This window comes from Orycteropus afer, unplaced genomic scaffold, assembly GCF_000298275.1.
Source record: "Orycteropus afer afer isolate SDZICR_OR568_19922 unplaced genomic scaffold, OryAfe1.0 scaffold00032, whole genome shotgun sequence".
In the NCBI taxonomy this organism is placed as follows: domain Eukaryota; kingdom Metazoa; phylum Chordata; class Mammalia; order Tubulidentata; family Orycteropodidae; genus Orycteropus; species Orycteropus afer.
Window position 1 is genome coordinate 3,366,303 of NW_006921619.1, and position 12,608 is coordinate 3,378,910.

Sequence of the window (12,608 nt, forward strand, 5' to 3'; positions counted from 1 at the left end):
TTGCCATGTACATGTTTAAAAGGAAAGGCAGACATGCTTTCTAGCAAGAACCTTTTGATTATAGACCAACTTTTCATCACCACACTCCCTGGGGAACACATTTTTATTTGCTTGTATGGAAGGATAACGTTTATCTGAAAACTTTCCGAATCCTGAACTTCCTAAATTTGACTAATCCTGCTATAACTAATTATGGAGCACTCATGAAGGTAAAAAATATCTTTAAGGGATATACTTCAAAGGTAAAAGCAACTTCTTATAATATCCTTCGATACGTTTATAGGGAAGAGAAACTTTAAAAGATACTTGGTGACTTATAAAATCCATCACCATAGTTGGAGTCCCAACTTTTAGATTATTTGTGTGTGTGTGTATGTGATTCCTTTTAACTGCTTACATGCATTAGAGGGAAAAACCCTCAGTTGAATCTATTTCTAGTGGTTTTTATCATTGATTTCTAATTAGCTGTGCTCTCTTTGCTATTTATCATAGATTCCTTTAAAATGTGAATGGTTTAAGGCTTATTCACTTTGGTTTGTAATTGGTAGTAAACTTATTACGGCATTGTCTATTGGAGTGAGAATTTTCCCCACATGATGACCACTGTTGGTCTTTCATATCAGGTATACTTTAGTTCTAGAGCTGTCAAAGAAAAATCTAATTCCAGTAGTTAGTTATTTGGAATATATTGCCAAAGGAGTGTTCAGTTTAGATGTTAGAGGCATTGTCTTCTATTGGAACAATATGAAACAGGCCATATGAATAATAAAGTTTTGCATCATTGTGAAATATGCACAGAAGCCTACACTTGCACTGGAGTTTATAAGTCCATGGTTGGGAAGCAAATGTGTTGCCCTCTGTGGATAATAATGGAAGAAAGTCATAATGTTCATTTAGCCTTTGATATAAGCTTAAATCAAATAAGGATGGTTCAAGAAGACACTGGGAAAATTTGGTTGCTTCTTTGGGCCCATCAGCATCTTAACTCACTTTTCCAATGTTTTGGGGTTTTGAAAAACCTGAAACATATTTCACCATGTCCCTTTTCTCTTATTTTATAAACCAATGTAATTTTAAAGAAAAACTTAATCCATATGTTTCTGATTAATTTTGACTAAACTCACCAAAATGGTGTTTTGCAAGAGTGATTTGGTGTCCAAGAAGTCTTTTGAGTCTCTCTGTAACAAGCCTTCTTAAAGCCATTTTCCTTTGAAGCAGGAAGTTGTGTTTTGCCAACAGTAAAGAAATTCAAACCCCCAAAGGGTTGAGATCGGTTTGAAACTTCAAGCCTGAGGGCTCTGTGGGGTTCTACACTTGGCAAACAGGATACTTCCCTTCTGACTTTGAAATACCTTATTTTCCTCCCAAAAGAAATGCTCCATTTATTGGTTTGTGCAAGTACGTGTTTAAAACGATCTTCAGATTGTTTGGTACACGAAAATGGATAATCTAAACAGGGAGTCCTAATGTTTAATTTACAGCAATTTTATTTGATAGCCATCTTGGAATAGTTTTAAATCCCTCTACTTCTTAACCTCACATTTCTTTTCATTTTGGGGTTATCCAAAGATTTACCAGAAAAGATGATCATGAAGATACTACAACCTGGGAATAAGTGCTATGCCACCACCAGTTTTCCTCTCCATGTTGCCCATTAGAGACACAATTCTTAATGTACTAAGCTAACGTCTCATGTTATACTTCGTATTCTTATTTATGTTGACAATCAAAAATTCAATGCAGAAGATTACAAATAAGGGGCTCTATGCCAGAAGGTGAACCATAATTTACAGTTGTAGATGTGTGTTAGTTTTTCAGTGTAGTTCATTTCTATTCATATGTTTAAAGGAAGACCTGTATAATTTCAGTTTGTTTTTTATATAGTGGGTGAGAGAGAGGAGGAGAGAGTGAGAAAGAGAAAACAAAATAGTACATATAGGGAGTTAGCATCCAGACCACTATGGTCCTTTGTCCTTGCCGCCTCCTGGCCATGAAGTGGGAGTGCCCTCTAGTGAAACTTTAAAATCATTGGGTGTATTATGGTTAAAGTTTCCTCCTAAATTCCTACTTTAAAAATCTGTGAGATAAGCAGTTTTCATAAGTTTTGAATGAAATATAGAGAAAAACATAAAATACCATGAAGAGTGACAGATTATCCAGTAAGCAAGGTGTGGTTTACTTGTGTTTACGTACTAATCTGTAGATAACAAGTTCACATTTTTTCACCACCTCAAAGATTCCTCTTCCAGATGTGGCTGGCATCTGTCTCTCCCAACCCCACAGCACCTCCCTACAGAATCAAAGCCTCTTTTCAAATTTACAATCCTGAATGGGATGGAGTACCCAGTAAGCAAAGTAAATACAGGCTTATTTCTTAATCTGTAGTAAAAAGTTTCACAAGGCTTTCACATCTTGTGGTGAAAACCATGTGAAACTGTTTACCACAGATTCAGATGTAAGCACAAGTAAGCCTATGTTTCCTTTGTTATAAGGTAGTCTGCTCCTGCCATCAAGTAATACTATTCCTTTAGGCAGCAAATAGAACTGAATATATTGTCATCAATACCCAACAGTGTATTTATATGCCATTATCTATTGATCTATGGATGTATGTATGTGTAGAAAGATAGATAGAATAAGCCCAAGGATATACAATAGCATATAAACTAGACAAGGACTATGGTTACCTAAATGAGAACATTTACAAAAACATAGCTACCTAATTCTCAAGAAGATGGATAGTAAGTAAGTCAGTTCTCAAAGTGAATGTAAAGCAGTAGTAGAAACACACACCAGCAAACAAGATGTGAAAAATATATTTTGTGGCTATATTATTCTAAAGTTGTTTATAGAAAGCAACACATGATTATCATGATGAAATTTGATGTGGAAAAAGCAAATCCTAGAAGCTGAGGTTCTTGCTCTGGACTTCATTCACCAGCTATGTGTGCTTGGGCAAAACATTTAATCTCTCTGAGCCTCAGGGTTATTATCTGTAGAACAGGGCATGAGAACACTTGCCCTTTCTAACTCATAGGTTAGTGTTGAATAAGATGAAGAGTAGAAAAAGCTTTGAAAAAGGTAAAGTACTACACTGTGAAGGTATCGTTTTTCTAACTTCTGTTCTGCCTGGCTATTGGGAAGATTTCAAGTAAAGTCTCCTATCAGGATGAAGAGAGGGACAGAAAGAAGATTCTAAAATCCTACAGAATCAAAAATCATTGACGAAATAGCTTTCTTCCTCATTCCAAAAGGGTCTAGAAAACATGGAGAATGTAATTAATGTCACTAAATTGTACACATAAAAATGGTTGAAATGGCAAATGTTTTGTTACAGCTATTTCACCACAATTTTTTTTTTTTTTTTTAAGTCACAGAGAGAAAAACAGGTGGTACCAAGGAAGGATGCATGGTTAGACATTACCATCATGGAGCCATGGGTCTCCTGGGCTAGGCTGATGCCCAGAGGGAGAGGGCCCTCAGCCAGGAAGCTCAGCTTGGGTAGCTTGTGTTTGAGCAGGCTGGGCAGCAGCTGGTGGGGGAATCGGAAACGCATCTTCTCAGGTTAAAGCAAGTGTTTCAGAGAGTCTAATCTCCACCCACCCCGGAGAGAGGAACCCAACAGCACATAAGCCCAATGCTTGTGTTTTTAATCCCCTGTGTTGATTAGCACCCATACAAACAAACAGTTATCAGTTTTTGTTTTCTCTTTAAATTGAAAATAATTTTGCTTTGAGTATGCCAACAGTAATAAACTCTTTATTTGAGCAAACAGTCTACTTTTCCTTTTAGTTTCAGTTAGTTGAATGTTAGATTTGTGCTTTCAAAATTCTTTCCTTTTCTCCACATAAAGCTTGTTTATAGTGGGAAATAATTTCTCACTAGTTAAGTTTGCTTTGAAGAGAGCTTTATTTTGTTTGAATCAATTTTTATAGGTACTTTAACCCAACGTTTTCAAATTCCAGATTTTTTTTTATATGCATATATTTTTAACAACACAGGTATCTTCTATGTACTTATTGCCTGGAATTTCACCATTTATCTTCTGTGTGTATGTCTTCTTTTCTTTTGTCCAGAGTGAGAAACTGTTTCTAGTTTCTTTACTCCGAGGTACTGCACATTGTCAGACATGCATAATCAATCTTGTACTTAAACCTTTGTGGGGAAACACAACAGATGGATAATGGGAACATGGTTGCCATTTGGGCTCTGGCCGATTCCCGAGCTGCCTCCAATGCCATGACTCTGGTGGTAAAGAAGAAAAAAAATAAAGTTAATCTATAAGGCTATCCGACTAGCTCCATGCCTGCTGTTTATGTCCTTCCTCCCCATTTGACCTAAACAGTTGGCATGGGGGTGGAAGAGTGCTACCTCTTCCTCAGAATAAAATTAAAATAAGACATTCAGTATATCTTCAATTGTTCAGAGATTTTTCCAAAACAAGTGACTCATTCCAGTTGAATGACCAAGACTTCCATATCATAAAACTGCTCTTGGTTAAACCTAGAGTTCACTTTATCAAGGCTACATGCTCATATATTAGTGGAACACCATGACTCCTCATTGAAACTTTGGGTTCCTTCTGTATTAGAACCTTCTGTGACCTTTGCTGAACAACACAAAGAAACCAAATGCTACCCTCTGTTTGTCTCAAATTTTCCCCTATTAATGCTTGGTCCAAGTCTACATTTCCAGCCAGTCTTTCATTTAAAAACACAATCTCATTCAAAACCTGCCTGGTAACTTTATCACTGGGGTAACTGTTACCTATGATGCAGGGCTGACCTGGGTCCTTGTAGCACTTGACATCATCTTTTGGACGGGTTACAGAGCCTTTTGAGAGAGTTGTTAGAAGCAGGCTCACCCTGCAATGCAGAACCGGTCACAGAAGAAAATTAGTGCATTTATCTGTCAGCATTAGACTAGATTTTCAATCCAGTTCACTAGTCACAGGGTCTGGTTTTCTCTTCCTCTGGGAGATGAAACTGATATGCTGGTAGGTAGTAAAGGTGTCAGTTATAAATTGGACCGTTGGAGCATGCACACACGAAAAATAGACGAGAAGACTTTCAGGCCATAAATTTAGTTCGTGGCAAAGACTTTGCCAAAAATAGTCCAGCTTGTTAAAGCACTATAGGAAGAATGTATGTCAGGTAACCCATTGGCATTATCATAACCAGTTCACATAGTCTTTTGCAGGAACCAGTGTTTGCAGTTCTCTCTCCGGTGCGATTCACTTTAGCTGCTTAAGGGAAAAAGGGATCTTGCTGACTCTGACACTCTTATTATAGTCAACATAGGTAAATAAATAAGCAAACAGACAAACAAACTTGATTGGTCCTCTCTTCACTGTCTCATACACTTGAGAGGTTGTAGCAAATCTGAGTTGCAAACAGAAGGGACAAGTTTGGCAGGCACCATCAAGCTTCTTCCTATGTTCCGCTTATTGTTTATCTTCCATATGCCTAAATAGGGCTCCAATTCAGACAAAAAAAAAAAAAAGGAAGAAAGAAAGCATGCAGCTTTTTTTCAACTCAGTGAGTGATCCTTTCCTAAACTGGCTGTTTTCTATCTTCAAACCTATAAAGTAATCCAAGTGGAAACCCTGTAGAGTAACCAAATGTTAATGAGCCATTACTCAGAGGCAACACAAGCTAGAGGTGTAAGTAAATATATTCAAAGTGTTCTGTGACTCCCATATTTTCCATCAATAGGACCCATGTGTCCCTCCATTTAATAAACAGTGAGTGTCTGCTGACCACAGAAAACTGCACCAGACTGAGTGGGTTTATATTTCAGACCCCTTGAGTCAAAGAAGTTAGAATTGAGAAATGATCTCCAACAACCAACCATAAAGTAAATCAGTCAACTAAGAATTAGATGGGATCAGGCATCAGTAGTCCATCATGAGAGTCACAGGGAAGAAATCCACACAGACACATGTCAGAATCCACACAGATACACTTACGAGAAAAACCAAACCCATTGCCATCAAGTTAATTCCAATTCATAGTAGCCTTATAGGACAAAGTAGAACTGTCCCATAGGGGTTCCAAGATGACTTGAAGCACTTCCTGATGAAGATTAAAGACTATAGACTGCATAATGGATTATACCTTAATGTAAAGAAAATGAATATCCTCATAATATGACCAATAAGCAGCATAATGATAAATGGAAAAAGATTGAATCTGTTGTCAAAGATTTCATATTACTTGATTCTACAATCGACACCAATGGAAGCAGCAGTCAAGAAATCAGATGGTGTATTGCACTGGGCAAATCTGCTGCAAAAGACCTCTTTAAAGTGCTGAAGAGCAGAGATGTCTCTTTGAAGATTAAGGTGTGCCTAACTCAAGCCATGGTGTTTTTAATCGCCTCATATGCCTGTGAAAGCTGGACAATGAATAAGGAAGACCAAAGAAGAGTTAATGCTTTTGAGTTGTGGTGCTGGTGATGAATAATGAAAGTACCATGAACTGCCAGAGAAACAAATAAATGTGTCCTGGAAGAAGTGCAGCCAGAATGCTCCTTAGAAGTGAGAATGGCCAGACTTGGTCTCACTACTTTGGTCATGTTGTCGGAAGGGACTATTCCCTGCAGAAGGACATCATGCTTGACAAAGTGGAGTGTCAGCAAAAAAGCAGAAGTCCCTCAATGAGAGGGATTGACACAGTGGCTGCAACAATGGGCTCAGGTATAGCAAGGATTGTGAAGTTGGCGCAGGACTGGGCAGTGTTTCGTTCGGTTGTACATGGGGTCACTATGAGTCAGAGCCAAGTCAACAGCACGTAACAACAATCTTTACAGAAGCAGACTGCAGCATCTTTCTTTCGCAGAGTGGCTGGTGGGTTCGAATCACTGGTCTTTTGGTTAACAGCCAAGTGCTTTAACTACTGTGTCACCAGGGCTCCTTTTATATCACATAAAACAAACAAACAAAAACCAAACAAACAGCTGTGGAGTAGAATTCTACTCATAGTGACCCCTCCTTGGGTTTCCAAGGCAGTATCACTAGGGAAGTAGATTGCTCAATCTTCCTTCTAAGGAGTGGTTGGTGGGTACGGTAGTAGTTAATTTGTTTATCAATGAAACTGTTACATATGTCACCTACTGTATGGTGGGTATAGTGCTAGATATTGGAGTTTTCCTTTCCTCCCTTCTTCCTTCCCCCTTTCTTCCCTCCCTCCCTCCCTACCTTCTTTTCTTCCTTCCTTCATTCCTCCCCTATCTTTATGAAGAGATATTCTCTCTAGGGTAACAGAAGTATATAACTATAATCCAACTTTATATCTAAACTCTTCCTTTATCAGTTTATTGTGTCCTCATCAGAGGAAACAGGGAACAACGAGGAAAACTGATCTGATGAAGATGCTGAGCTGGATTTGAGACAAGTTGCACTGGTGGCACCAGCTGCAGGGTATTCGGTTGGAGATGTCTAACACGCAGTTTTAAGAACTGGTTGACAGTTCAAATGATAACTTGAAGCCAATTCGAGTCTGAAAGCATGTAGATTATGATGAAGATTAAGAGCTTATATCAATGTAATAAAAAAATTATTGAGCACCTACTATATTTGAAATACTGTGGGGATTATAATTTGATGAAGGAAATAATCTTTAGATTTACTTGAAATCTAGTGAAAGGAGTAGATCTATTAACACTTAACTCCATGTTGAAGACCAGTGTATAATGGCTGAACAGACAATAAACCAATACAAAGCAGTAGCTGAGCAAAGTAGTTAAGCATAGAGACTCTGGACTCAGACCATCTGGTTTGAATCCTGGCTCTCTCTCTTATTATCTGTGTGGTCTTGGGTAAATTACATAATTTCTCTAGACTTCAGCCTTAAGCACCTAACCAGCTGCCATTGACTCAGCTCTGACTCAGCGTGATCCTACGAGTGTCAGAGTAGAATTGTGCTCCTCAGGGTTTGTAGGTCCATCTTCTGAGGTGCCACTGAGTGGACTCCATCTTCCAACTTTTGGTTAGCAGCTGAGTGTGTTAACTGCTTGCACCACTCCTAACTCAGCTTTATCTTTTGTTAAAAACAATATAATAGTACCTCTTCTTAGGATTCTTATGAATATTAAATAAAACTAATTTAAAAAGCAGTTTCTTAGACCAGAGTAAGTGCTCAATATTAATTTTTTGGTTGAAAACAGTATTATCAGTTGGTGAATGTTATTAGTCTTTCAATTTCACATTTCTTTGGCTAAAATTTAAGACCCACTTTTCTCATTATTCAAGGAGCTCTCTGTTGGTGTAGTGGGTAAGGTGGGTAAGGCATCTAGCTGCTAACAGAAGGTCAACAGTTCAAACTCACCAGCTGCTCTGCGGGAAGAAGATAAGGCAATTAACTTCCATAAGAATTTACAGCCTTGGAAACCCAATTGGGGTTGCTATGAGTTGAAATTGACTTGATGGCAGTTGGTTTTTTGTTTTGTTTTCCTCATTATCCAGAGAGGTAAAGGGATAGTGATATCATGAACTGAAAAAAGAAGAAATGCCCAATATGTCAAAGAAATTTATGATTTCAGCCTTTTCTTTCCTCTCTAAGTTGGAACTGCTGTCTGATCAGAAATTTAAGAAACAAAATGTCCAATTCAATTCAAAGTTAGTATGGATGCCACTGGATTATCATTAATAATTACATAATAATAATAATAATAGCAAGGCATCCCCAAAACTACAATACAACACACACAAAAAAACGCACTGCCATTGAGTCAGACCCGACTCATAGTGACCCCTCGTTGGGTTTCTGAGTCGATATCACCACAAAAGTAGATTGTCCAACCTTCCTTCCGAGGAGTGGCTGGTGTGTTAGAACCACCAGCCCTCTGGTTAGCAGTCAAATGCCTTATGCACTGCACCACCAGAGCTCCCAAACTACAATATAAGTGCCTCAAACAAACAGTCCCAACAACCCCCACCACAAAGTAGTAAAAACAGTAAAACCAATAGTTAACTGGATGTAGACATACTTTATACCCATAATCTTGTGACTTGTGCTACTTTCTGTCTTGAATGTTAGTTATTTTCCTGTCCTGAACTTCATCTCCCTATTTTCTATAAATTAAATATTTATTAAATAAACTAAATAGAAACAATGGAATCAATAACAAAATTTACTTGGAAACTATTCTACTGGAGCATTGAGAGGTCTTTGGCACAAACGGGACAAGGATTAGTATGTGATAAGTACATGTACAAAATAATGAATGCCCACAAATCATTCTCATTTATTTCAAAGAGAGTGCCATATACAGGGAAACCTGGTGGCACAGTGGTTAAAGCACTTGTCTGCTAACAAAAATGTCGGTGGTTCAAACCCACTGGCTGCTCCGTGGGAGAAAGATGTGGCAGTCTGCTTCTGTAAAGATTTATGACCTTGCAAATACTATGAGGTCATTCTACTCTATCCTACAGGGTCAGTGGGAGTTGGAATCAACTCAATGGCAGTGGATATCATATGTGAAAGTACACACATTTGTTAGCAAGCACATTCTCCCTTATTATAGAGATAATTTAAAACAAGATCCAGTTCTAACAAAAGAGCATTTAATTCTGATAAATCTTTGAGTGAATTCTAGTTTCATTCCACATGATGCTTAAATAACCCTATCTATCACCAGGCATCACCAAGGTCCTCATTGCTCTCTCTCTGTGGTATGAGAATTGGTGTGACAATCTAACTAAATGCATTTAAAATGTATGTACATATAAGACTTCAAGCCAGCTCTTCCTGGTTCTGTCATGTCCAATGAAGCAAAATGAGAACAGACCCAAATTTATAAAATGCGGGTATACCAGAGTGATAACCAAGAATGGGAGAAATTATGGGTCAATGCCGGCTAGAAATTTAATCTCCTTCCTAGAAAACAAGGGTAGAGTGTGCATTGCGTAGTAACTAAATCTCTTGACTGACAGAGTTGGAAACAGTGGCGCCTGGCTCAGTTATAGTACGTAATTGAGAGGTTCTAGATCTGTTGGGAGCTCTGGTAGTGTAGTGTCTAAGGCACTTGACTGCTAACCAGAAGGCTGGTGGACAACCATGGTACTTTGAATATGTCACTCTCTACAGTCCTGGCAATAATCCAATCTCCCACATCATGCTTCTTCTGTAAAGGCTCACTACCTCTTTTGAGTCTCCTATTCTGAGGCTTCAACCCATATTTTCTCCTGTTGTTATCGTTCCACATTTTACAAATTGGAGTCTCCTCTGATCTCACTGCATAGGCTATGACTAACCTGTTTGAACTGGTTTGAAGTCCTGGATACATCTAATGCATCCAAAGAGAGGGTATGAAGCAGTCATTGAATGGGAAGAGCTATAGTTTCTTAGGAGTTAATCAAAATTCTTTGGGCAGAGATAATGAAAAAAGAGGATCGTAGGATTGTGGGACATTGAGAAGACCTCCAACTCTAGAGTAATCAGATTTTTGAAGAGACAGTTTGTCTTTTGCACATTTCATGTGGAGTTTTACTTTTTTTTTTTTTTTAAATTGTGCTTTGGGTTCAAATTTACATAGGAAACTTGTTTTACTTTCAACAGTGCATGCACATCTGGTCTCATCACCTCGGTTATTACCTCCAACCGTAAGAAACTCTCCTCCCGTCTCCTTCCCTTGACCACCCCCTCCCTGTGCCCCTCTCTTCCATGCATTCCTGTCTGTCCAGCCTTCTGTGTGAATGCTACCTCTCTGGTTTTCCATGGCTGCTTGATTCAAGGGGTGCATCTCCCTGGAGTAAGTAGGTACATCGACCTCAGCTAGGAGTTCTGTATGTGGGTCTTTCCATTCTTGGGCTGAGAACCGGTCACATAAGTGAGTCCATTTCTAGGCTCAAAATGTAACCTGGGGTCATAGTCTGGAGGGTTCCACAAGTCTTCATCCAACAAGCAATTCTGGTCATTTTTGTGGTTTTGAATTCTGTATCAGGAAGTGTAACGTTAGGTGAGGTGAAAAACCCTTGCTAGAGAAATTCTTGTTGGCTTTCTTTTCCAGGGAACAGCCTTTTTCCTCTTGTATCTAACTAGTGTAGGCCACAGGATTTATTTTTTGATGAAATAATATACAAATAACTTTTTTTTTCCATATGTTTGACTATTGTTGTTGTTGTTGTTATGTGCCGTCGAGTCAAACCCAACTCATAGCGACCCCTGCTTGGGTTTCCGAAGCAGTATCACTATGGAAGTAGGATTGCTCAACCTTCCTTCTATATATAACAAAATAAAATGAGATTTTCACATCTCATTTCACTTAGTAATAACACTATCAAAAATAAAACTTGATTAAATTTACTTTGGAGAATACATTTTTGAGATCTGTTTTTACTCTTTTGAGAAGAAGAATTAGGGACATTCTTACTTTTCCTTCCCTCTTCACTAGTAATTGAAGTTTTGGATTGTTTGACTGGGCCACATGGAGACTCATCAGGAGTGACATAATGGCCATGCTCCCTTGCTTAGCACAATCTGCCTCTTCCGTGAAGCCTTTCAGGATATTTTAGAACGTATCCCTCAATAAATATAGCTGTAACCAATATCATATATATGCTTTCACATGCCAATTTTATTTATCCACCATGTATCATGGGATTTTTATGTGCCAGGCTCTATGAAGTCTTTAAGATACAAGGCAAGGTAAGAGTTGAGATTGGTCCTTAAGAGGCTGAAAAAATTTGTTGCTTTTTTCTCCCAATTTGGGAGGATATTTGTTAGAAAGTAATTCAGGCTCAAACCTGGCATGAAAAATAAAATCCCTAACAGCGATCTAAACCAAACCAAACTCACTGCCGTTGATTTGGATCCAACTTATAGCCACCCCTCCTTGGGTTTCCCAGGAGGTATCTGTACGGAATTAGATTGCCCCTTTCTTCCTCCGAGTGGCTGGTGGGTTTGAATTGCCAGCCTTCTGGTTAGCAGTCAAATGCCTTAGGCACTATGCCACCAGAGCTCCCAACAGAGATCTGTTGTTGTTGTTATGTGCCGTCCAGTCGGACCCGACTCATAACAACCCCTCCTTGGGTTTTTGAGGCAGTAGCACTATAGAAGTAGATTGCCCCATCTTTCTTCCGAGGAGTGGCTGGTGGGTTTGAACTGCCAGCCTTCTGGTTAGCAGTCAAGTGCCTTAGACACTATACTACCAGAGCTCCCAACAGATCTAGAACCTCTCAATTACGTACTATAACTGGCTTATTGTTGGCCCTTTTGCCTTAATGTTTTCTTGTCTGTTTGTATTTGTCTAATTTTGTAGAATTGCATTAGATTATTAACTTACCAAGATAAAGATGAATTCTAGGAGATTTTAAATGTTTGGACAGTTTTGTTTCTTTGTCTTTTAGTGTACCCCTACATGTAATTTGTTACTTAATAAATAATTCATGATGATGATAAAAATGCAGATGAGATTTTGCTCCTTGGGAAGGCACTGGCACAATGTCATTGCTACTCTTTTGGGTAGAATTTGAGATCACTTATGATTGAAACTACCTTTAAGGAAACAAGTTGCTACTGCAGAATGAGGATTGTGATTTTCCAAATAATTTACAGTCATACATCTACAGGTCCAAGATCTTTGGCTTTAAGAGGGTATCCAAATGA